Source organism: Leptonychotes weddellii, chromosome 4, assembly GCF_054177405.1.
Source record: "Leptonychotes weddellii isolate Sample4059 chromosome 4, ASM5417740v2, whole genome shotgun sequence".
Taxonomy (NCBI): domain Eukaryota; kingdom Metazoa; phylum Chordata; class Mammalia; order Carnivora; family Phocidae; genus Leptonychotes; species Leptonychotes weddellii.
Genome location: NC_138372.1, coordinates 42,329,557 through 42,355,436, shown reverse-complemented (window position 1 = coordinate 42,355,436; position 25,880 = coordinate 42,329,557). Strand labels below are relative to the sequence as shown.

Here is a 25,880-nt window from a genome sequence, read left to right as displayed (position 1 = left end):
ATGAAAATGACAGTTACCACGTCCATTTTATAGAAGAAATGGGTTCAAAGCTAGGATTTGAACCCTGTGCTTTCTGCCTTAAAAACACAATCTTTTCGGGCGCCTGGGTGGCTCAGTCGTTAAACGTCTGCCTTCGGCTCAGGTCATGATCCCAGAGTCCTGGGATCGAGTCCCGCATCGGGCTCCCTGCTCAGCGGGAAGCCTGCTTCTCCCTCTCCCACTCCCCCTGCTTGTGTTCCTGCTCTCGCTGTCTCTGTCTCTGTCAAATAAATACATAAAATCTTTAAAAAAACAAAACAAAACAAAACAAAACACAATCTTTTCAATATACCACCTGCCTTTGATGGCCCCTTCCATCGCTAAAAGCCTGTGATTTCCACTGTATTTAGACGCTGGATTTGAAGTGATCTTTAGGTGTCTATGTGGAAAAGGTCCTATGGAGAGCTGGACACAAAGACTTGGGAGTTGAGAGAGTGGTCAGGGCGGAAGATGGAGCCTTGAGCATGCCCTATCAAGAGGTGAGGCTCAATGCCCTTTGGTCAAGATTCCCAAGGTAGTGAGTGTAGAGAGAAGAGATCAGCATGGGCTGAGTCCTTCATGTGTGCTGTTGGAAATCCAAGCCCAAGGGAATGAGACTGGCTCTCTGAGTAGGAGGGAGTGGATTATTACTGCATGTTGGAAGCCTGATTTTTAATCTCTGTAAAATGTGAATGCTTCTATAAATTTTTCAGATTCCAGATCAAGACTATGCAAGTCCAGTGCTGAAATTGGAGTCAGTATGATTCGGTGGCTCTAGGTATATCCTCTGCCTGGGTTGATACCTGGACACTGCTTCTCCCTACTATGTGTCCTTCCACAGATTTCCTTCCTATGCCTCAATTTCATCATCTGTAGGATGAGGATAATGCTACCTACCCCATAGGTTTATCATGGAGCTTAAGGAAAATGATAGACATAAAGTGCTTAAACAGTGGCTGACACGTGTTAAGCACTTGGTGTTTATATGCAGATTAGTTATTAAATCTAAGTAAACCCTAAAGTACCACAAACAGAATAGTTTACTTAGGACACTCACTTGTCTAAGAATTCAGCTTACATTTTTTTTTTAAATTAAAATGCACAACTGATGATACCTTTAGTTAACCAAACATTTTAGCTTTTCAGTCCATTCTGTTGCAGCTCCTAGACTGTATGAATCTACTTTCCCTTTATGATGCATGGTCTACTACAGAATTGAGGCAGCACAGAGGAGAGCCGAAAAGAAGGGCCAAGCTAGTCATACTGCCTGGGTTTCCATTCTGTCTTCATCCTTTACTAGCACTAGTGACCTGGGGCAATTTGCTAGTGACTCCAAGCCTCAGTTTCATTCTTATAAAGTGGGGATAGTAGTGATACTTACCTCATTAGGGTTTATCGATCAGATGAGATTACATGTATAGAGTGCTTGGAACAGTGCCCCAGGACCTTCTACATGGTCAGCATTCAATAAATTGTGATGATAGCCATATCTTGTAAAGCACAGGAACTTAAAATGCCTTGGGGTTCTTACTGTATGTATCGGTGTTTAATTATATAATCCTGCAGTTTGTATGCATAATCTATGGACAGGTTTCTCTGTGAGCAAGAGACTTACAGTTTGGGGGATGACCATGGGTGATGGGGGTCTGTGATGCTCCTGAAATTGTACGCAAGACTTAGAGCTATGCCTGTCTTTTTGGAGAAAGTCTAGGCTTTCGTTAATCACTGTGTGACCTTATAAAGTTTAAGAAGTGTTAGCAAAGGGGCACCTGGGTGGCTCAGTTGGTGAAGTGTCTGCCTTCAGCTCAGGTCATGATCTCAGGGTCCTGGGATCGAGTCCTGCATCAGCTCCCTGCTCAGTGGAGAACCTGCTTCTGCCCCTCCTCCCTGCTCATGCTCTCTCTCTCTCTCAGATAAATAAATAAAATCTTAAAAAAAAAAAAAGAAGTGTTAGCATAAGAACCCTGAATGGAACCTGAGACTGTTAGTAAGAGAAAACAGAAAGCATGGCCAACAGTGGCTTCAGGAATAAAGTCATTTTGTTATTTCCTATAGCAAAGAGTCAGAGGTGGGTAGTCCCAAGATTGGTGCAGTGGTTCAAAGATGTTATCGGGGCTCACGTTCTTTCTTTCTACTCCATATCATCCTAGATTAATTGCTTCATGGTCCCAGGAGAGCTGCCGTAGGAACAAGTACTGCATCCTCTTACAACTTCTCTGAAAACAGAAAGAAATCAGGGCAGCCAGGATGATACGATAGAGCTTTCATTATTTGTCTCCTTGCTTTTGTCAGAAGTAAAAACAAAAATAAACAACAATTTCCCACAAGGAACTTCCACAAAGTGAGATACCTCTGTCCCTAGGTATTCTTTATTTGCCGGAACTGAATCATATCGCCACTTCTAGCCAGAAACGGAGGCCAAGAAACCAAGGATCTGGCTTTTCAACATCTCTTAAGGGAGGTGGGCAAGGGGAAGAGGCTGCGTAGGTTAAAAAGTTTTCTAATGTCAACACACCAATGAAAATGTGAGTGTTTAAGTGCCGCAGAAAGGTCACATAAAAAGTATTTGAACTTGCGGGGGAGAGTCAGTTATTTGGTTATTTGGTAAGAAACGGACAACATCCAGAGAAAGAAGGGGGCTTAGGGAGGGCTTTCAATCCTTCAGGTTGCCTTATCCTTTAAGCAGGCATCATTCATCAGTGAGTAATATGGAGGAAGTGCCTGGATTCCAAATTTGTGAGTAGAAAAATTGCCATGGAAGAGTCATCCAACTGCTCTCTCTTGTTTGCAGCTGCTGATTCTGACCCAGATCTGTTCTCCCCCCATCCTCAGCTGCTGATACTAGCTCTGGGGAGCTGGACTGTGAGCTCTGCCAGGATGAAGATGCCCACTTCCATAGCTCTCCCCGCCAGTCTCCAAACAAGCTGTTCCTGGAGACAGGGGAGAGGAGCACACTCGGTCTAGTAATTAGCAGCCGCCCTAGGGCCTTGCAACACTTCGAAAGAGACAAGGTGATTCAATAAGATCTGTCACTACCCCTGAGAGTTTCCCAGATGGAGGGACAGGTGGGGATCTCCAGTGCTAATGATGTGGAGGCCTTTAACCTGCAGGTGTTCAGGGCATGGGTTGGGAGATGTGGGACAGAAGTAAAACAGGTGGGCATGGAATATGCATGGCTGGTGTTGATGGAAGAGCTATTTTTATACATGCAGTTGGCAAATTGGGCGACCCTGAGGGGCAGGCAGAGAACCCATAGCACTGTGATGGTGCAGTCATGTCAGAATGAACATGCAAAATAGGAAGACACTGTGCAAAATCCAAGTCTTGCCCCATCTCCTCAGTCTTTAGTCTAGAAGCTCAAGAACTGGAAAAACATTCATTTTTTTTTTTTTTTACATAGTAATTGGAAAATAAAAGGTTGAAACTTTAGGAAGGTATTTATCATATTGAGTCGAAATGCCCTAAATTACTGTAATAATTATTTTCTCCAATAGAGAGCGGAAGACTAGAGTAAAATCAGTGAAGAAAGCCTTTTTACATCTCCCCTGGGAGCTAGGGAGTGCCTCCCAAAGGTAACTTGAACTGATTCTGGAAGGCTGAGTAGGTACTTGCCAAGCTTATGGAGGGACGTAAGCAGAGGTCGCCGAGATGGAGATATATATATATTTATTTGTTTGTTTGTTTGTTTGTTTATTTATTTTAATGTAGGGTATTGCAGGTGGAGTAAAAGCATCTGAAGGGGATAAAGTTGTAAAATGCAGTAAGTGTCTGATATTTTGTTTACCTAGTACTTCTCTCCCCTTCTTCGGGAAAAAAAAAAAATCCCATTTTCTTCTCCTGGAGATGCTTCTTCACCACCTCGGTTGCATGGTTGGATTCAAGCTAGCATTCAGCTCCAGCCTTGCCAACCCAATTGGCTGGTCTGGGAGCATCCTCCCTGGGATTTTTGAAAGCTGCGTCTGGGAGAGAGCTTTCAGTCAGCCCATCACTAGTGATAAACTGAGAGGTAAGGCGAGGGACTTGTTGATGGCTCTGAGCCTGCCATTTCAAAATACTCCTGACTGCAAGAGACAGAAACCCAGTTCAAGTGAGCAGAGATTAGAGTTGTAAAATTGACTGTAAAATTTGTGTAAGCATAGGCCCCCTGGGTCTCTCCTTTCTGTGTTTACAAAAGCAGACTGGCTACTTCCAAATGGTGGAAATCAGGATCTTCCTTATCCCACTTTTCACTGGGGTTGGGAGGAGGGTAGAAGACCAAAAAAGGAAAAAAAAATAAATAAGATTGAATAAATAAGAAAATCTGATAGAATGTTAGAGGAGTGTTTCTCAGATGTTCATGTACCTGTAAATGAGCTGGAACTCTTCCTCTCATGCAGATTTTGAACTAGTAGGTCTGGAGTGGCCCCTGAGATTTGCATTCCCACAAACTCTCCTGTGATGTTGAGGCTGCTGGTTCAAAGACCACCCTTTGGGTGACAGAGTGTCCAAAGGGCATGTTTAAGATTGGTGGAAGTGGGAAAAGCTGGCACAGTGTGTGGTGCTATGGGAAGCAGGTAGAAGTGAGTTGTAATTTTCAGTCGGGTGATTAGCATAGGACCCCTGGAGGTGACATTTGAGCCGACTTGAAAAAAAGTACTTGCATTGACATGATTTAAAGAAATACACTACTTTCTGTTTTAAACGCATCTGCTCACTATAGCTGTGTAACAAGTTACCCTAAAACCTCGCACCTTCAAGCAGCGGACATTCATTCTTCCCATTTCAGTGGGCGGCCTGAGCTGGGCGTTCTTGCTCAGAATCTCTCACCCGGCTGCTGTCAGGGCGTTGGCCAGGGCTGTTGCCTCTATCCCCGGGCTGGCCTGGGGCGGCCCTGTTTCCAGGCTCACTCCAGTGGCTGTTGGCAGGCCCCAGTTCTTCACAGGCTTCCTCAGTTCCTTGCCACGGGGGCCTTTCCGTAGGACAGCTCACAAACATGGCAGCTGGCTTCCCATCGGAGCAGGCAGACGCGAGGGCAAGAGATGGCCAGCAAGAAGGCCACCAGAAAAAAAAAAAGAAGGCCACCAGAGCCCTTCTGTAACCTAATTTATTAAGTGACCTCACTTTTGCCATATTCTGATGATTAGAAATGAGCCACTAGATCTCTACAGTACACACTCAGGGGGAGGAGATTATCAAAGGCATGGATGCCGTGAGGCTGGGATGGTGGAGGGCCGTTTTAGAGGCTGCCTACCCCAGCATCCATTTGCCTGTGACCCCAGCATCAGGTGGCTCGTGCTCTTTCTTATACAGGTGGTGGTTATTGCCAGTTTGTCTAGCAAAGAGGATCATGGGAATTTCTTGGCTCCCCACAGAAACCAGCATTGGCCCAAATGGTTCCGACTAATCTAGAGTTGGCTTTGGCTGATATTCAGCTTTTGAGGTGTGTCCAAACCGGTGTCTTCTTTCTGAGACATCCGGGTAGAGGCTGGTAGGCCACCTGAGAGCCTGTGGGCAGCTGAGCTCTGACTGACCCCCTGGCCATTTTAATGCTGCCAGTAAAATTGCCCTAGGAGCCTGCCAAGGGGACAGATGCTGCTGCTGGAGAAACACCTTCTGTAGCCTGGCATTTGTCCGGTAATCACTCTCCAAGAGAAAATAAACTCTTCACGTGAGGGGGAAAGGGGATGGTGCCTGGTAGACCCAAGTGCTGCAAATAAAATGCAAAAGATATTATTAAACAGTAGAAAACAGTTGTATAGATCTCAAGTTGGGCTCTTTTAAACCATCGACCAACCCAGGAAGTGCTTCTTGTTTTCCAGACATAGACTAATACACAGTGAATTGAATTACGTGCAGAGTACCTCACTTGTTCCCTCCTGTTCCTTTTGTAGTCCTGTTTTTTTGTTTTTGTTTTTGTTTTGGCAGTAGTGAGAATCATTATTTCCTTCTGGCTTCTAGGCTCATAATGCAGGAGAAACAACACTGGCTTAGATTGGGAGTAGGTTCCACCATTTTCCAGTAGGGGATTCCAGCTTTTGTCTCGAGTTGTCTCATCTTTACATTGGGATAGTAACAATTCTCCCATAAAGTGGTTTTAAAGATTAAGTTAAAGCAACATCAGGAAGATTTCCTTGCCATTTGGTGAATACTTCATAAAGGATGTCTTTATAGCCACTCTACTTAAAAAGAACAGCGCTGGCAAGAGCTTTAAATATTCAGTCCTCCAACATAGATGGGGAAACCAAAGATGATAGTGCAGTGTCCTGCTCACCCATCCAGTCATTCCCCTGCTATCCACCCATCCACCCATCCAGCCAATAGTTAATTGAGGTGTACTCTCTGACTATACTATTCTCATCACAGTGGCAATAAGATGAACAAGTCCGGAAAGCCACCTGCCCTTAAGGGCTTAGACAGACAGTGATCACACATGTTATTGATGTATTTCAGATTCAATAACTACTGTAAAATAAAGAGAGGTTGAAATGAGAGAGACTGACTGGTAGGAGGGACGTGGCAGGCTGCTGTAGGGTGGATGATCCGGGAAGGGCACTTGAAAGAAGTGGCATTCGAGGGAAGACCCATAAGACAAGAAGGGACCAAGAAAAGGAAGAACCTGCAAAGACAGAAGTGGAAAGAACTGAAAGATGGCCAGGGTGGGCATTTCCCAGATCAGATGGGATATTTATAGTTATGCCGGGGTGGGGGGAAATTTGGTTTAAGCAAATTTGGACTTCTGGTCATCAAGGCAAAAAAGGTTTCTTTATCAAAGGATCTTTCCGAGATTTTAATACACTGATACTCACTATGATTTTTTTCAAGTAATCGAGGACTGCTGTATTATGAAGTACTTTCAGAACTATTTTGCCATGGATTTGTACCATCTTGCTTCTATCTGTCTTTCCTTCCATCTGTCCATCTCTTATTTTGTAAAGAGCATTCTTAAGGAATAGAAAGTTCTGCAGGAAACATTGGGAAATGGCTCAGTGATTCTGTGAGCCTCACATCGGTCCCTGATGGAGAAAAAGGGTGCTGGGACTCACAGGGTGAAGGAGTGGTCACATCTCCATTGGGAATGCGTCAGACCTGCAAAGCTGCAGGTGACACTCCAGGTTAGGTGGGCTTCCCAGAGCCCCATGGCCCCAGCTGCAGGTTCCGCCATAGATCCTGGGACCTTGATTTTTTTTTTTAAGAAACTCTGTTATTTTTATATTAACAAAAAATTAACAGCAAATAAGGACAGTTTGGGTAAAGTTTCTCTTTGGTGGGAAAATGTTTCCATTTAAGCTCATTGTCATTATTCAGTATGTGCATCTGTTAAGCGATGGCTCTGTTCTCAAACAGCTCTTGGGAGATTTTGAGGGGTTGATAAATGAGTAAGTCACAGAGGGAGCAAACTCGTTCCTCTTCTTCCAAAAGGCTCATAATCCTGTTTTCTCTGAAGAACGGCGAGGTTACATTTTCTGAGTGGTAGCAGTAGTATAATCCTAAGAGCCCCTGAGTGTCTGCTGGACACGAGGCACGGTGCCCAGTGCATTCCAGGTGAAACCACAAATGCTCAGAACGTGGTGGGAGGAGGCACCATCAGCTCCATTGTTTGGTTAAGAAACCTGGCCAACTCAGCCCTTAGCACAAGCACAGTGCCTCGGGGCTCGCAGTACTTCTAGGAGCCCACAAAAAATGTTTTAATGAGCTTGTAGTCATCAAATAGAATTTTTAACATTTTTTTATGGAGGAAGGGGCCACGGAGGAAGTGCTCGGGTAATCCGGAGGTCACAATGTGGGGACCCTTAGAGGGCTCAGGGAAGTTGCAGCTTGCTCAGAGTCCCCAGGGCAGATGGGCACTGACCAGGCCCGAACCCCTGTGCTTTCTGTCCCACACCCTGAAGGCTCGTCCTCAACTGGCAAACCACCCTCTCTAACATTTCGTCTAAGCATTCTTTCCCTAGAAACAGGAGGTGCTTGAAAATTGGGGCCCTGTATCCTTAACTTTTCACGGCCAGTGTGCTCCTGGAAAATGAGACAAAAAGGCTCAGAACCTTTTTTTCAGGGGGCCTTCCCCCAGGATTGCTGAACAGACGCCCCGTCCCTTGCAGGGTCCTGATGAGAGTTAGTGCCCCTGTGAGTCAGACCCTGCTGGCCCAGCCTTGTTAAAGCGGACAATTCAGTCCTGCAGAAGCGCCCCTGTTCAGTTAGACTGAGTGTGGACCAGGCCTCCTGGACGCCTCGGATAACGAGTGAGTGGAGAAGCAGGTGGAAAGTCACAGTGCTGGAGTTCAGACGCAGCACTCTGCCCACCAGCCACTTCCGCCAGTTAGCACGTCCGGTGAGTTTGGCCTTCATTTCCCTGAGCAAGAGTCCAGTGCAAACAGGGGCCCTTTTGCATGCAAGGAACAGGGCACTTTCTTTCCTCCACTGGCCCGTGTGAAATGGAGTTTTAATAAAGCCTTTGGATATGATTCTGGGTATCACAACAACTCAGTTGAATCCTGGGGGCATTCGTCCGTGGCCTGCTGTCTTTGGCAGAGTTCATCATCAGGAAGAGGTTTCTGAATTATTATAGAAGGTAATTGCTTAGATAATATTATAATATGTTCTCTCTTTGAGCCTCAGTTTCCCTCCTGGTAAAATGAGACGCATAGATTATTTCTAAACTCTATCCTAGCTTTAGATTCTAGCTTCTGAGCAACTACGAAGTGGAAGGACTCCAAGTTAGGGGCCGGGGGTTTGTTGTAGGGATCAAACGAAGTTCTGGATGGAAAACTGTGTAAATCTCATTTATCTTTATTTTATTTTGTTTTATTTATTTATTTCTTTTATAAAGATTTTATTTATTTATTTTAGAGAGAGCATGAGAGAAATGAATGGGGGGAGGGGCAGAAGGAGAGGGATTAGCAGACTCCCTGCTGAGCAGGGAGCCTGATGCAGGAGTAGATCCCAGGACCCTGAGATCTTGACCTGAGCCGAAGGCAGACACTTAACAAACTGAGCCACCCAGGCACCCCTCATTTACCTTTATTTTAATGGAGAATAATAGCTCTCAGTTACTGAGGAAGTAGTGTGGACCAGGGACTTCACATACTTTTTTTTCTCTAATAATAATACAACAAGATAAATATTAGTATTCACATTTCAGAGATGAGACATTTAGGCTCAAAGAGGTGAAGAGACAGTAAAGCCAGGAATTCAACGTGAGACTTCACTTCATTGGTCTCTGTGGTTTTTGTCCTCCTCCTCCTCATCACACTATCATTGGCATTGTTTTGCAGTCACTTGAGAAGAAAGATGGAAAGATGCCTAAGCACAGACAACATACTAACAGAGTCAGGATCTAGTAATCAGCTTGAGTTGAAGTGTCCACTGGTGATCTTCACCTGGATATAGATTCTATCGGAGAGAAATAGTGTGAGGCAGTCCAGGGAGAAAAGCAACCAGAAAATGTTAACTTCTGATGAGTTAAACTGAGTCTTGATTTATTGGGAGCAAGGTCTAGTGCCATAAACATGTGCTGATCAGCATAACTGATTTCCTTTCCTCGCCTCCAGGTGGGCTGGAGGCAGGAAGCCTTCCTTTTGAGAAGGAGTTGCCTGTCATTCTAAGATAGTTACAGAAAGTTTGAGGTCTTTCTTTCTCTGTTTCTGTCTCTCTCTTTTTTTTTTTCCTTAAAGCTTGACTCTCTAAGCCTGGGAGACTTGATGACCTAGATGGCTGCCTCAGTTTCCCAGCAGGATCATGCTTTCGGAACCCAGACTTACTAAGAGAAGCCAGACAAGGATAATCTTGGCACCGCTGGGTTGGGGAGCATCCCCATGTGGACTGCCCAGCTCTCATGGAGGGAGAGAGCACTTTGTTCCACTGTCCCGTGAAACACACCGTGTCATTAGGACAGCCACGGCCATCACAAGGCCATGTGGCCTTCCCATACTGCTCTTCACTTCTAGCCATCCATTTCCTGGGGCCATAGCACAAGCAACTCCGCACTGTGGCCTTTGGAATCACAGAGACCTGCGTTCAGATCCTGCTTGTAACACTGCCTTTGTTTTCTTGAGCAAGGCTTAACTCGCTGTATTGGTTTTTGTCTGTAACATGGAGATAAAAATACTAAACCCATGTGGTTGTTCCGTGGAGGCAGAGAGATGACACATGGGAGTCTAGCATTTTGAAATCATCTTAAGGGATGATTAGGGAGTAGGATTAGTGGGATAGATGAGATGAGATTATTATTGTTCTTATTTTGTAAATGAGGAAACGGAGCTTCACAAAGGTTTCATTTTTCCCAGTGTCTCATGGCTAGTGACCCAGGAAGCCAGTTCTGAAAAATCAAGCCTTCTGGGCAGAATTACTGCTAGATTGTTGTCTCCTTAAGAGCAAAGACCCTGTGGTTCTGCTTCCAGGGTCTGGCTCAGGCCTCCAGATCTTGCCCTCAACCTTTAACTTCTCTTTCCCCTCCCTTCTGTTCCATGCTAGCCCCCTTACTGCTCTTTGAAAATACTCCTTTCTGCCTCAGGGATCTGGGGCTTGCTGTTCCTGCCTGAAATGTTCTTTCCCCAGATAACTATCTGCATGGCCTGCACCTTTACCTTCGTAAGTTATGCCACGTAATCTCCATGAAGACACTCCTTTGACTACTCATTTAAAAAATCTACCCCTTCCCAGCACTTCCTCATTCCCCTCTCCTTCCTTATTTTCCTTCAGAGCATTTCCCAACATCTGCCGTACTGTATACTTATTCCTTGTGTTATTGTCTGCCTTCCTCCACTAGGACAAAAGCTGGAACCCCAGAACTGAACAGTGCATGGCAGACAGCCAGTAGTCAGTAAATGAAAGGACGTGTTGATGGAATGAGTAAAGAAATGCATCTGGAATAGAGGAGGCCTGGGTTTGAATGGCCTTTGCCCTGATGGTGTTGGTGGTAAAACACTTAACTGCTTCTCCCCATGTGATTGCACTTGCCAAACCCCTTCTCTGGCAGTCTCCGAAACTCTGTAATTGTGATCCCAGCTGTGTACTTTGTCCTTCCTTCTTTGTGGGGTGGCTCTGAGCTCCCACAAGGGCCAGGACAGCTGTCTCCAGGAGCTGTGCTTTGTAACATGACCACATGGGTAATGTAACATTTAATTTAATTTTTTTTTCATATCTGAGTAGAGCTCTTTATTAGAAATTAATTTGCTCAGGTTGTTAGGTTTTGTTTGCTTTTAGCATGCTGAGGTTATTTCCCCTGGGTCGGAGATGGTTCTCTGAGCTCTTTCTCCCCTGTGCCTCAAGTGCTGGTAAGATGCTTTCTAGATTGTCACTCTGTGAAGCTGAGTTTTGGTAAATTACGTTTTGAACAGAGGGCTCCTTCTACAGTGTGTGCAAAAGTCTTACCGTCCTTTAATTCTTTTAAAGGTTCCTTATATGCATTTTGAAATATTTCAAAAATAACTTGTTCTTAGAGCAGGAATCCTGTAAAAGTAATGATGTTAGAAATGGTCTAGGAATGTGAGATATGGAAGTGCTTTCTGCGATGTCATGAATGGTGTACACATTGGATCATAGTGTCAGAAATGGACAAGGGATCTGGTGACCTAGTTGTTCCATGTGATTTGCTACCTGGGTGACTTTGAGCAAACCATTCAATCTCTCTAAGACCTGTTTCTTCACTGCAAAATGAAGACTCCAGGCAGTTGGTTGAGGTGATACCCAAGGTCCTGTCCAGGTTTAAAACTCTAGGCTGGATGCCTAAAGACCTTGAACTTAACTTGGACACAGCCACTTACAAGCACTGGAGCTCTGTTTGCGCACCTGCATTCTCTGGAGCCCCAGTTTCTCGTCTTTAAAATAACAATCAAGGTTCCTATTTTGTGTCTTTCCAAGGTTATTAAGAGAATTTTATTTGGACACACACGTGAAGTACTTTTTTAGCTGTAAATCCTATTAGAAGCGACTAACTTTATTATGATTTCATGGCAATATGCCAACAAAACGGTGGGATAAAAGTGAAAAGATGAAAAGTCATAGCACATCATATTGGTTGTGCTTTTAAAATACTGGTTTTACATTTCACCTTTGAATTTTTTTTTTTAATCCCCACCTTACATCTTAAATTCTTGACTTGAGCTTGGGGAAGGGATTTGTAGCTTTCATGAAATTTTTCAAAGCAGTATTTGATATCCCTATTTTTTCTTAAACTCTGTGCTTTTTTGTGGGTGTTTCCTTCTGGAATTCCTGGGGGAAGAGATCTTTTCATGCTTCTTCTGATCATATATCCCTTCCTCCTTGGATGGATATTAGTTGGTAATACCTAGAGAATCACAGGTGTTCAGTGAATGACTATTTGCAGGACTAGCTGGTTGCCTTCTGGACACCACCAGTTAATGGGGGCCTAATCAAGACCGGCTCACTTTTTATACCCAATCAAAAATCAGGAGTAATTCATTTATCAGTTTGGCTCTTGGAAGCCATTGAGTATTAATTCTGTTATCTTTCTCTTGATCTTTGTATCCTTCAAGAATACTCCTAATTTATACTGTAAATTTGAATAACCAAAGGCTGAAGTTCATCATTTCTGGGGAAACACATCATGATTGGGGTCAGTGCCCCCACAGTCCTTGCCCCTGGTGGCAATGCGAAGGTACAGAGATTCAGCAGATGGGGAATGGAGGAGTGGCCTAGAGTCAGCACATAGATTAAGAAGTGTGTTGTTGCCATTGGGACCCCGGAGCAGGGAGGGTTGGGACCCGCTAACATACCACAAACAGAGCCTGCCCTCTCACTGTCTCCCTACCCTGGCCCCTACTCCCCTCCCCAAGATACTAATTTTAACCCTAGAGCTGGTAATCTATAAGGAAGCACATAATACAGATTCGGGAGTCAGGTATTTGCAAGATACAAAAAAAGATCTTAGAATCCAGAAGACATGGATTCCATCCTCTTTTCCACCCTTTCTAGCTGGGGAAACCTGTGGCCCATCTCCTCTCCTTGTCTAGCCGTGGTCAAACAGGGACCGCAAGGCCTACCTTACTGGGTTGTTAAGAAGATGAAATGAGTGTGCACAAGGAAGGTACTTGTGGAACTGTGAGGGTCATTGGGAAGGAGATGTCAAACGAATGCACGGATGAAGGGGAGACCCGAGGGCACCCTCCTAAGCAAAGCTGGAGATCCTTTCTTTTGACTACTGCTGGGTTCTGCCAAGGCATCTTGTCTTCCCATCAAATGAACATGGGAGGTGAGTGTGGAATGGAGGCTGCCAGTTCTGTGGGCCTCAGGCCTCCACCTCCACACAGAGCTCGCACCAGCTCACCTTTGCTACCTCAAAGAGAAGACAAAAGGAATTAATGATGAAATGTCAGGGGCTTTTAGAAATATTCACCATGTCATGTTACAGACACGTAGTGTTGGATGTACCGAGCTGCCACAGTTGTATTATTAATCATTTTGTTGTGTTCATTATTAGTCATAAAGACTTTAACCAGAGTCCATTTTTAAAATAATCTTGTTGGATATGCTTAAGAAAATGAGCATAATATTTCTTTTAAAACTTTGTAGAAGAGAATGCTACCCAGCATCCTCATACTTGGCAAGCTGAAATTAATCTAAACTGTTTCCCAAATTTACCAAGTGCTTGCCTGAATAGACAAGGAGCCTGGGGGTATTTCTTGTGGGAGTGATGAGTTGTGAATCCCAATATGAGACGTGTGTTAAAAAAAAAACAAAAAAAAAACCCCAAAACATGTCTGTTTAAAGAGGGAAGAGAAGCTTCTGAATATATGGCAAAACAGGTTATTTTTAAACTGAGGAAAAATAGGATTGTGGGGATTTCAAAGATTCTGTGATTTTATTTATTCTGTGATTTATTTTTGTGGGACTTTTTTTTGCATCTCATCCATATTGCCAGGGCAAGAGGATATGTGAGAGAAATAGAAGACCGTCTGTGCCCTCCGAGCCTTCATGCTCATGAAGGGACAAGATACGGCTAGATAACAGAATGATGACTTATGCAAGGCAGGAGGGTTTGATGGAAACGTTGTGTTGTTTAGAGTCAGGTGCACTTGGGTTCTAGATCCGAACCTACCCTGGAAATGGGACCTGGGGCTTGGTGTTTCATCAATTCTGTGCCTCAGTTTCCACTGCTACAAAATGGGGATAATGCTCCTTACCTTCCCAGATTGTAAAGATTAATGAGATGAGGCATGTACAACACTTAGCAGAGACCACGGCATACAGTCGACTCTGTTCTCCTTTCCCCCTTCTTCCTTCCATGTTTTGCTGCCAAAAGGAGACGGGAGTTAGGAAGTTCCTGAGGAGTTTTGAAGAATATGGGCTGTGACGACGTTTTTTGTGGAGGAGCGTCTTCCCTTGGACCTTGAACTGGCTCTCTTCTGCTTGCCCTTCCAGGTGTCCTCCCTGCTCTTTTCTCCCCACCCCCCTCCCTTCACAAGGCTCACTGCGTAGACTGCATCCACGGGCCGCCTGGCCCCCTCACCTCTTCTCCCAGTAGCCAACGCTGAGTCCCAGCAGGAGGCCAGTGGGAAGGAGGGAGTGAAGTCTTTATGGATTGATCCACTTTTTGGCATTCTTCTGGCAGAGTTGACTGGGGCCTGCTATCTCCTAGGCTGAAGGTCACCACTCCTTTTAAGGCAACTGTCTCTACCTTCCTTTCTGGTTCCAGTCACCTCTCCCTTCTTTCACCCCTTCAGGCCCAGGAGAAGGGAATAGCTCTGCTATCCTGTCCCTGGGCTACTGCAGTGTCCTGTGGGGTTTCCATTGAACGCAGCTTACCCTTGTGTAAATAATCTCTTTACTCTTCTGGAAGTTTGGCATCGACTGACGGATGCAGCCTCAGAGTGCGTGCTGAGTTGGGGGAGGCGAGGAGGTGCGTGCAGTCTTGGATGATCAAGGTGTGCCCTGGGGTCTGATCCACCCAGTGTGGCTGTAGCCCTTGGTCCCACTAGTGAGGAGGAGCACCTGAGCTGGGAGTTTGGGGAGGCAGGCCGGACTGGAGCCCAAGGGTCACGTTACGTCAGCGTATCAGATTTCATACCCTAGCAGAAAGAGTTTTAGGTCATTGTTTCCTGATTCATTTGACAGGTACGTATTGAAAAACTAATAAGCATATAGTATAGGAAATATCAGAAAATTTCCCCTTTTCCTTCCAAAGAATTAAATGCAAATGAAATCGTGGGAAGGGAAAGCAAACAATATGCAATGAGTGAGTCCATCCTGTAGTACCAGGCAATTTGCGTACATTGTCTTATTTATTCTGCTCAGCAACCATTAGGGGTAAGGATTCCCAGCTTTACAGAGATAGAATTTGAGGCTCAAAGATGTCAAGGGATTTGCCAAAGGTCACACATCTGGGACTTCATGGTGCCGTGATTTGAAAACCCAAGGCAAGTCTGTGAGACTGTGATGTTCGTGGTTTTTTTTTTTTTTTTTTTGTCTTTGTCAGCTACACAATATGAATCGTGATGTCTTTAAAGGTTCAGATGAGAGATATAGATAAGTACTCCTCAGGCCCTTCATTACAGGCCGTCCTAGTAAGGTCACACACAGCAGGGAGGAAGGGAGGAGTTTCTCTGCAGTCTCCGAACAGACACACAGGCTGGCCTCCCGGAGACCGGGGTGGGTATGAGCTCATAACAGGACCGATCCTGGCTCTCCCTCAGGACTCGGTTGTCTTCTTCCCATTGCACAGGCCATCGTTCACTCCCTGCCATGGGGTGCCCTCAGTGACTACTTCTACTGAAGATGATCTGTGTCTCTCTCTTAATTATATATATATTTTTCTACTTGGAGGCTTCTGTTCATCTTTACTTGGGCTTACTCATCCCTGGTGCTCAGTCATTCCCTTGCTGCCTCCTGGCTTCTCCCTGTGCATCTTTTCCCTCCTGGTCCCATTACCACTGGACAGAATCTGTATTAATGAGATCAGATTCTTGAGAGAGATAATATGCATATCTTCTCCTATATCTGATTTGGATCTAACTCTCCTTTGTCACGCCAAGTCGTGGCTGCTCAGTCAGCCAGTGAATTGTCCTTGGCTGAGGAATCGACTCCTGGTGCAATCAGCTGGGATTTGGATTAGATTTGGAGTGGACATCTGTGGGGCCCATTCTGTCTACCCCAGTCTACCCTCTGGCCCCCAAAGGTTCATATCCAGCCCAAATGCAGACTACGGGCAAGGTGTCTCCAGGGTCTCATCAGTTCAGAACCTCAAATCTCATCGAGACCTCATCTGTTCAAAAGCCCAAATTCTTAGGATCTAGATCACCTAAATCATATTCTGATGAGTAGGTCATGGGCATATGGGCATTTTTGGGTGGGGGTAGGGTGGGGAGGTATTTTCCCACCTACCAGCAGCACTTATCATCACGTGATAAGCATTTTATATGGCTTATGTCACGTGATACCCTCCCCTATCGGCTGTGTATTCTCAGAGTCCTCTTATTTTGCAGTGAATGCGTTCAAACTCGGGGGTTCAGTACTGGGCCCAAACCCAGGGACTAGGGAGTGGGGCCATGGTTGGCCCTGAAGATGCTTCTGCTTTCCAGATTTGCTGCCCTTTCGAACCACCTGGGGAGCTTTTAAGCATCCCGGTGGGCAGGTGGCCCCTCACAGCAGTTAAATAAGAGTCCCAGGATGGCAGACCAGCGCCAGTGGTCTTTCCAGCTCCTGAGGTGATGCCATCGTGGGGCAAAGTTTGGGAGCCTCTGCTCTGTCCTGCCTCTGTCCTCAGTAGAGGCCGCTGTGCCAAGGGAAAGGGTGCCCGCGGTCAAGGAAGCCTTCCCCGTGGAGGGGAGTTTGAACTGCCATCCCGAGGAGTGTCGAGGGGATTGCACGGAGAAGAAAGAGCTTTCTGTGTTGGTGATTTGCTCAGTGTTTGCCAAGTGTGATTGAATTTTTATGTGTCTGTGAGAAGGTTCAAATAAATACATTCACAAATCAGGAAACAAACAAAAACGAGCTCCTTTGTCAGCACATCCATCCCTATTTATGGCTTCAGGAAAACATAGCCCCACCGGTTATCACTGTTGTGTGTGCTTTTTGTGAGGGAGATAATTGTGGAAATTGGGTTGCTTCCAGTCAAGTGCAGATCCTTTTGTGGGGAAAATTTGAGCCATCCGTGTATCCCATTTTACGGTAATTGAGATTGAACTAGCAAATCATTAGTGAAGCAAAGGAAGACGACGGGCCCTTCCCCCCCCCCAAAAGGAAGGTGGTAAAATGAGTTGTTTGAGAGAGAGAGAGAAGAATTAAAATAGGACGTCAGGGAAGGGAGAAAGCACGGCACCCCTCTCTTGGCTCCCCGGGCAGGGAGAAGGTGGCACTTGTTGGCAGCCAGCGCGAAGGGCTGCCACGGGAGGACCCCACTGACAGCGCCTGTGAGCTGGACAGCTGGACAGACAGCCGGACAGCCGCTGGGATGTGCACAGCTTCCAGGGGAGCCCTGCCCGGGACCTCCCGACAGGCCGGGCAGCTCGGCGACGTGGCGCACGCTCGCTGGGCTCCCCACTCACGGATGGCCGTGGTCAGCTCGGAAGATAATGGAATGCAGCTGGGGGAACGGAGAGTGAATAACGGCAGTGCAGTATGTAGTGCAGGTAAATCAGCGCGGGGAGCTGCCAGATGCGGCATTTGTTTGTTTAGAACCCCCTTCACTGGGAGGGCCTCATTAAATACTTGTCCTCGCTTTCCGCAGGACCCAGGGAATAGCAATAGTTGCGCGTTACTCAAACACGCTGCGGAGGGACCAGGACGGCAGACAAGGGCTTTCAGTTTGTGAGGAGCAAAGAAGCAGTGTGGCCCGCCACCCTTTTGGCTAATGGGGTTAAAGGGAGGAATGGTGTCCCAGCTAACATGCCCACAAGAAAGGGGCCCCGTGGGGAGGAGCGTTGGGGAAGAGGGATGAGGGCCACCTGAGGCTAGTGCGTGTGGTTGGGGGGGTGTAGCGGCCGCCAGGCCCTGATGTGTGTCTCTCTGTACCGCCAGCATGGAGCCCAGGGACCGCTCTGCACACAGTAGGCGCTTAGGAAATGTGCGTCGAAATGATTGGATTTCTGGAAACTGTGATTTAATGGCTGCGTGCTGAAGGAATTGGGGATATTTGCTTCTTCTTTTTTTTTTTTTTCCCTGAAGATTCATTTATCTAGAACATACTTGGAAAGAAAATTTGAAGAGCATAAGCTTTTATACTTACCAGGTCCATTGCTAAGCCTCCCCTGGCTTGCTTCCCCTGCACTCAGTATCGTTAGCCTCTAGTCCCCGTGTGATTCCTGGGCCAGCATCATCTTGAAAGGACCTGAACGAGATCAGTCACTCCCACTAAACCACTGTAGTGGCCCCCTGTCATCTGCCCAGTCATCGACCCCATCAAGGAATAATTTTCAAAGCCTGCACCCTGTACCAGGGTATGGATTCTTATGTATAAATTTACATGCATGTGCTGTTAATCTGCAAATTTAAGAAATAGTTAAACTATTTCCCTTTTTTTAGATAAAAGTAGTTTTAAGTAGTTATTGCAGAGTTTGAGTTTTTCACTCTAGTGGACTTTCTTGAGCGCTCCCTGGGCTGCATGTTCCCCGGTTTAAAGACTGTGGGGCTCGGTGTGCCTGGGTGGCTCAGTTGGTTAAGCGACTGCCTTCGGCTCAGGTCATGATCCCATGGTCCTGGCATCGAGCCCCACGTCAGGCTCCCTGCTCAGCGGGGAGCCTGATTCTCCCTCTGCCTGCTACTCTGCCTACTTGTGTTCTCTCTCTATCTCTCTGTCAAATAAATAAATAAAATCTTAAAAAATAAATAAATAAATAAAGACTGTGGGGCTCACTGGATCCCCATTTTACAGATGAAGAAATTGGGGCTGAGAATGTTTAAGTAACTCATGTGCCTAAAGGCGTATAGACAATCAGTGGTAGAGTCAGGCCTGATTCCAACCCAGCCTCTGGGACAGGTTACTGCTTTAGGTTCTTCCACCTACTGATAACATTTTTGTAGAATCAGAGGTGAGAATTTTAGAGGTTGGGTAGACGTGGGGCCCCAAGTAATGAAAACACTAATGGGATTATTTTAGGTTTATACAGCTGTTTTTTTCTGATACTCTTAAAAGAGTTTATGTAATGAATGTTCATGGTGCAATAAATACTTAATGAAACTATGTGATCCATTAGTTAAATGAAATGTTCCTAAGTATACTTTGTTGCTGTCACATAAATTCCGTTACTATTGCTGAAACCTGGTTCTGATTTCTGTTAGCTTTGAGTTTGATTAAAGAAACACATTTTGTTCCTCCTATCATCCCCTTACTGAAGGTTGACCGATACCTGAATAATAACAGTGCTTGCTGTCTGGAACATAGCATTTTATGTTCCCGAAAGTGCTTTCACATAACTTTCATGTATTCCCATTCACTTAATTCCATGAGTCATACCCAGCATCATCCCATTTTACAGATGAATAAACTGATAAACCATTTATGTTTTTTTTTTAATTCTAGAAGATTCTAAGAAAAGCCCAACTACCAGATAGCTGTAGAGTAAGATCCCACTTACTTATTTTTCATTTCAGAAAAAAAAAAAAAAAAGAAAGCATGCTTTATTCATAGAGAATTTAAAATGACTTGGGTCACATTGTTTTGAGCATATTTGAAAGCCATACTACTAAATTATGCTTTAGTATTATGCTTACAGCATAAATGAAGAGCCACTGAAAATTCCCTGGTTTTTTTTTTTTTTTTTTTTTTTTGTAGAGACCGTTCTAATACTAATGTCCATGACACCACACAGTGTTGCTTTTATGAAAGCTCCTTTTCATTCTCCATTTCTGTTTCAAAGGGGAAAAAAAGGCTTTATTTGAGCATGAACCATGTGAAACTTAGAAATGATCACATTTCCTTCTTTGCTTTGGCTGCTAGGAATCTCATAGAGAGCTTTATAGCCTCTCTTCTGCGACTTTACAGATTTTTCTGGTGCTCTATCCTGGTTTCCACCCTCACCTTCATTTCCAATTATTTGTTTCCCTTTATTCCACTTTTCCTCATTTATTTATTTTATTCTATTACAGAGAATGGCTTTCTAGAACGCTTTCCTGCAAGCTGAAATTCTTTTTATTTTTTTATAATGGGAAATAAACATAACCCAGCGAGCCACAATGAAGGTCTCAGGCCAAGAGAGGTCTCTGACCTCTGATTTTTCTCCCCTGAACACACACCGCATGGCAAAACAGCCTTGAGTGGGTCTATGGTGGGGTGGTTAATCTATGCACTTTGTGGCCTTCAGAGTTTTAAAGCCAGTGTATTATTTTTCTTGAAGGTTTTGGTCCAAACGGGGTAGTTCTGTGTTTGTTGTGGGGATGGTGGTCTTTCATCAGTAGTGAGGGATGCAGTCTCCCTGACCAGCCTTCCACTAAAACTCCTGTAACATTTGTCCTTCTCACACCTCCAGCGGATTTTCATAAATGTTGCCTTTGGGTTCCAGCAAAACCTCACTCTTTCTTATTTTATTATCCCTGAAGAGAACCAATGTGCAGAATGAGCAAACTTTAGGCATTTTCCAAATGGGCTAGATCACATCAGGTAGCCTTTGACATATTTTTTAAAAAAAGGGAAAGTTCTGACTGGCTGAATCTGTAGCCCCACAGATGGAGAGGGAGAGGATGCAGGGAAGGCTGGCTTTGGCCAAATAATGAAAGGAGATTGCCGTGATCTATGGGGCAGGTAGATGAAAAGTCTTGGTGGCCAAATTCCTGGCACAGAGGCAGAGCATGAAGAGGATGTCCAGAGCTAGGGAAGAAAAAAGCCTGCTCAAAACAACCTTGGTCCAGAGGCTTCTGCCAAGTCAGGCAGTCTGGGCAGATCCGAGGTGAAGTTGGAATCTGTAATAAAAATTGACAGCCATAAACTAATTTTAACCTCAGCTAGCCCTGGGAATTAGAAAGCATGCTATCTAGGGAGCTGGAATGGGCCTCAACTTAAAAGTGAGGCCGGAACTGGCTTTGTGACATACCTTTGTGTGCCAGCGTCTGAGCTGGGCTTTTCAAAAACTTTTTTTTTTTTTAATTTAGAAATGATCTCAAAATTACAGGAAAAGGTTTAAAAATTATACCTTTAAAAGCTACAAAAACTGCCATACCCTTCACTTAAATTCACTTACTGCTAACATTTTATCCCATTAGCTTTATTATTTGTGTATTCTCTATGGATATGGATATATATATATACACACACATTCATGCACGTACATATATACAAGTATATGATATATACAAGTGTATGTAAGGTGCACATATCTTAGTCCTTTATTCCTAAGAATCAGGATATTCTCTTCCATTACCATAGGAAAATCATCAAATTGAGTAAATAACATTGATGCAGTATTTTTACCTAATATGCCATTTATATTCAAATTTGTCCGTTTGTCCAGTAATTCCTTTTGTAGTATTTTCTCTCTAGTACAGGATCTTCTACAGTTGTTGCATTTAGTTGTTATATCTATTTATTTACTTTACTAACATTTCCCCAGCTTCTCTTTGTCTTTTGTTACTGTATTTTTGAAGGGTACAGTCTCCCTCCTCCCCTCCACCCCCCCAATTTTTAAATGCATGATGTGATTAGATTCCAGGCCAGAATACTGCACGGTAGTGATGTATTCTGTTGAGGGTATTCCATCATGTCCATCTGCCCCTGCTGTGGGTGTTCATTTGGATAAACTAATCGAGGTGTTGTTCAATTTTCCATTGTGTAATCACACACTTTCCCCTTGCAACTATAAGCAGTAAGTGGGAAGACACTTGAAGACCTGCAGATGTCTTCTCATCAAAACTTTCCTGGGATTTAACATTTATGGATGGTTCTTGCCTAACAAAGCTTCATTCTGATGGCTTCAAAATGTGGGCTTTATGCCCCACACCCACTCTGTATATCCCAGATAGTACCTGTTCTACTCTAAGCAAGACAGCCTTCCCTCCTTCCTCCTTTTATCTGTTATCAGTATGGATTCATGGATTGTTGTTTTTTTTTTTCCAGTGGTTTATTATTTATTACCATCCTTAAATGACATTGGTGTTTAAATTATTCCAGATTGGGCCAATGACTGCACCTCCGAGATGGCTTCTGTATCCTTGTGACATGCCCCCATCCACTTGTGTTTGTCTTGAGCACTTCCTTACTTGCTGGAGTAACGAGGTATTTCAGGCTCATCTTGCACCTGCCCCACCCCAGCTCTGAAATCAGCCAGTTCTCCAAGAACCCCTGGTTCCTTTTACTAGGGAATAGTAGTAAAAAAACAAAATTAAGGTATTAGGCATCATGATGTTCCTTGGGTATCTTTGTTCCTAGACCCGTTCAGTGGACAGAGCTAGGAGATGTATGCATATAAACGCACGTATGTGTACATACATACACAGATGCATGCATATTTCACAAATCATGATTTTGCTGGAAATCTCCCATTTCCAGTCTATCCCCACAGTATTCTTTCCTGGTTTCTCCCTTTCCATAATTTAATGTCTCCTCTTTCATAGTGAGAACTGGGCTCCAAGAACATCAAAGCATTTACCCCTTTGTTCAGCACTGTAATACATTTAAAATAGTTTTGTAATTCGCCCAAAACACTACCAAAAAAAACAAAACAAAACAAAAAAACCCACTAAAAGGAGTTTGGGGGTTGTTTGCAGTTCCCCCTTCTACAAGCCTGCCCAAGACTGAGAGTAAACAGTCAAATTCTGTGTTCATGAATTATTTGGATTAGTTCTTTCTCATCCCTTCAGAGACTGTGTTTGTGATGTTCATTTGAGATACAATTGGATTAATTTGTCTCAGTCCACTTCCAGTCTGAGCCTCCCCCCGCCCCCGACTCCTCACCCCTGTTAATTTAATTTGATTTTTTCAGGTATGTAGAACCGTAGGCTTCCAAATAGGGGCAGTAATGCAGAAAGCTGTACTCAGAAGTATCACCCTCTGCCACATCCTTGTACCGGGTCACCTGGTCATTCCACTACCCAGATGTCCCTGTGTAGAAAAACGACGTCCTGGTGCCCTGCCTTGTCTATTCTGTGTTTCTTTATGTAAAGACAAGCAGATTTATGACTCTTTTCTTAAGTGCCCAGATCTCATTGATCTTCTAAATCTTACATTCTTGGGGGTGGTCTTTCCATTTCACTGATGAGGAAACAGGCTCTTCGTCTGGACGGTTACAAACTCTTGTGCCTTGTTAATAACCTGTTTTAAAAAGGTGCTTCATAGTTTGGATGAAGCTGATTAAGATGCCCAAGTTCCAAAACACGCAGGTAGTAGCATGCAGCTTTTAATCCCAGAGTCTGGCTTCTGGGAAGACTGCCTCTTCATCTGTGTTTTAAGTCTGGTTTTATCCTTTTGGAATGGAATTTGCAGTGTTCGTAGCATTATCACAAAGGCTTAAATCTGGGTGTGGGACCTGGCTTGGAGGTTTTCTTGTTTTGTTTTTGTTGAATTTAGGTGAGATGCACACAAAATAAAATGAACCATTTTAACGTGTACAGTCCGTGGGTATTTATTACACTGATGATGATGTACAATCACTGCCTCTGTCTACTTCCGAAACCTTTTTAGCGCCCCCAAAGGCGACCCTGCACTCATGAAGCGGTCACCCCCCCTTCCCTGCTTCCCTTAGTACTTGGCAACCGCTGATCTGCTTGCCATCTCTCTGTGGATATATTTATTTTGGGTCATTCATATAAATGGAGTCATACGGTGTGTTTGCGTTTAACTTCCTTCATTTGGCCTACAGTTGTCAAGGTTCATCCCCGTTGTAGCATGTATCAATGCTCCATTCCTTTTTATGGCCGAATAATATTCCACTGCATGGATAGACCACATTTTGTTTTTCCAGCTGATGGACATCGGGGAGGCTTCTCAGGGAAAGTGGGGAGAAGAGTGGTTTTTACCCTGCCCTGTGCTCTGCTACTTATTAGCCATGTGACGGGGGACCAGCTACCAAACCAGCTTCTGCTTTTCTTTGTTAAATGAAAACTAATAATAAAACCTAACTTTTCAAGTGGTTGAAAGGTTGAGTAAAAGAAGTTCGTAGTATCATACCTGGCAAACAGTGGGCCCTCCTAAATGCTAGCTGTTCTCCAGTAGGATCTTATGAGAGGGATGGGTGGGGGGGAGAGAAAGCACAAATTTGTGTTACAGTGGGTTTTTAGTATGTGTTCTGTTATGGATGCTCAAACCTTTATGCTGCCTTTTTTTTTTAAGGCCTGTGTGTTTTCTCTGCTTTGTGGTTTGGTGTTTTTGTGACCCCCTCTCCCAAACTGCCCTCCCAGCCCCCCCCCCCCCAACTCACTGAACACAGGATTTTACATTTAGAAGCAGTTCACTAGACAGGATGTCTGTAGTGGAATGTTACATAATTCACATTTAGATTTGAAGAGCTCATTATAAAAAACCTGACACACTTCAGGAATATTAAATTACCGCAGATTATGTGGAGCAAAGAAACATTATTGAAACATTTCAAAATTCTAGGCAAGCCTGAATTTAACTGATAGGGTTTCACAGCTTTTACTGGGGGAAAATGATTTGAGTTGTCACATGGTTTCTGGCCCTTGGGGGACTTTAATCTCCTTAATTACAAAGAAACAAATTTCTTAAATAATTTGGAGTTACTTCACAGCATTTTCCCAACCTCTGGCTTTTGGAAAATTAAAGGGGATGCCAGGACCCAGGCTATGGTAGGTTCTCTCCTTACTGCAGCTTCCTTATTTAAGTTTTTATTTGAAATGATGTTGGTTTCTTTTCATTATTGGTATCAGGGTGTACTTCAGAAATCCACAAGTAATGCTTTATAACACTTGAACACAGTCACATTTTGTTGAACAAGCAATGCTTGTTCAAGATACCCACAGAATAGGGAGAGGTGCTGTATTGTGCTTTATAAAGGTGAAGAGGAAAAAAATGGCCCAGTTCCCATCCAGTTTTATATATGAACTTTAAAGAATGCTTGAAATTGTGTAAAATCTATATATTTCAGCTCATTTTACTATTTATATTAAATTTGTATTATTTCCATCATCCAGCATGATGGAAATATCCATAGATTCTGTCTCTTCCTGCAATGTCTTTAAAGGGGAGACATAACCTGCCTTAGTTTCTTCTTCTATAAAGGGAGGGTAATGGTATGGACTTGTAGTCACACACCGCCACGTGACCTTGAGCTGTTAACACAGGAAATTATTAGCGCCTCATCTTTATTAAGTGCTTTCCAGGAGGTGTGCCAGGTACTCTTCCAAGCATGTGACGTGTGTAGTCGAACCTCATTTCCACAGCTCCAAGTTACCCCCATTATACCGATGGAGAAACTGAGGCAAGGAGGGGTTGAGTAACTTCCTCAATATCACATTGCTTATAAGTGGCTGAAGCTATGGAGCCGGCCAAAAAGCAGATCATAGTATAAGTAGGGAGAGATTCCATTTAAGAGAGAGACCAGAAAACCTTTCTGCCTATGATACCTCTTTGAACTCAACCTTGAGGGGTCAATAGAATGTCAAGTGAGACTCGAGGAGAAAGACTGAAGAGAAAAGTAGCAGCACAAGTTACAGTTGCAAAGATGAGGAAGTACATCCCCTCCCTACTAGACTTACATTTCCTTTTATTAGTTGGGCTGTTCATTGCAAGGCTCCTTGCCTTTGCATAGCTGATCCTTCTGCCAGAAACAACCATTCATTCATTTTTTATACATGTATTTATTGAGTGCCCATTGGTCCTTTCTCTTATTATCCACTTGGCATAAGAATCGTTCTTCAAGACCCCAAGTATAGGGCTCCTTCTCTGAGAAGTTTTACTGACTCTTCCAAGCAAAGGTGAGTATTTGCTTCTTTTCTTTTTATTAACATATAATGTATTATTTGTTTCAGGGGTACAGGTCTGTGAT

The 25,880-nt window shown here is 44.2% G+C and overlaps 1 protein-coding gene across 3 annotated transcripts in view; it reads left to right on the top strand.

The window, feature by feature from the left end:
• LOC115942550 (disabled homolog 1) overlaps positions 1-25,880 on the top strand; it is a 1,065,325-nt gene that overhangs the window by 767,253 nt on the left and 272,192 nt on the right. Inside the window, exon 1 of one of the 3 annotated variants that reach the window (XM_081818494.1) lies at positions 13,805-14,373. The exons of the other annotated variants lie outside the window; for them this stretch is intronic. The gene's annotated coding sequence lies outside the window, so the exon portion shown is untranslated. Of the gene's footprint in view, positions 1-13,804; positions 14,374-25,880 lie in introns of those variants that run through there. 3 annotated transcript variants of the gene reach the window in all.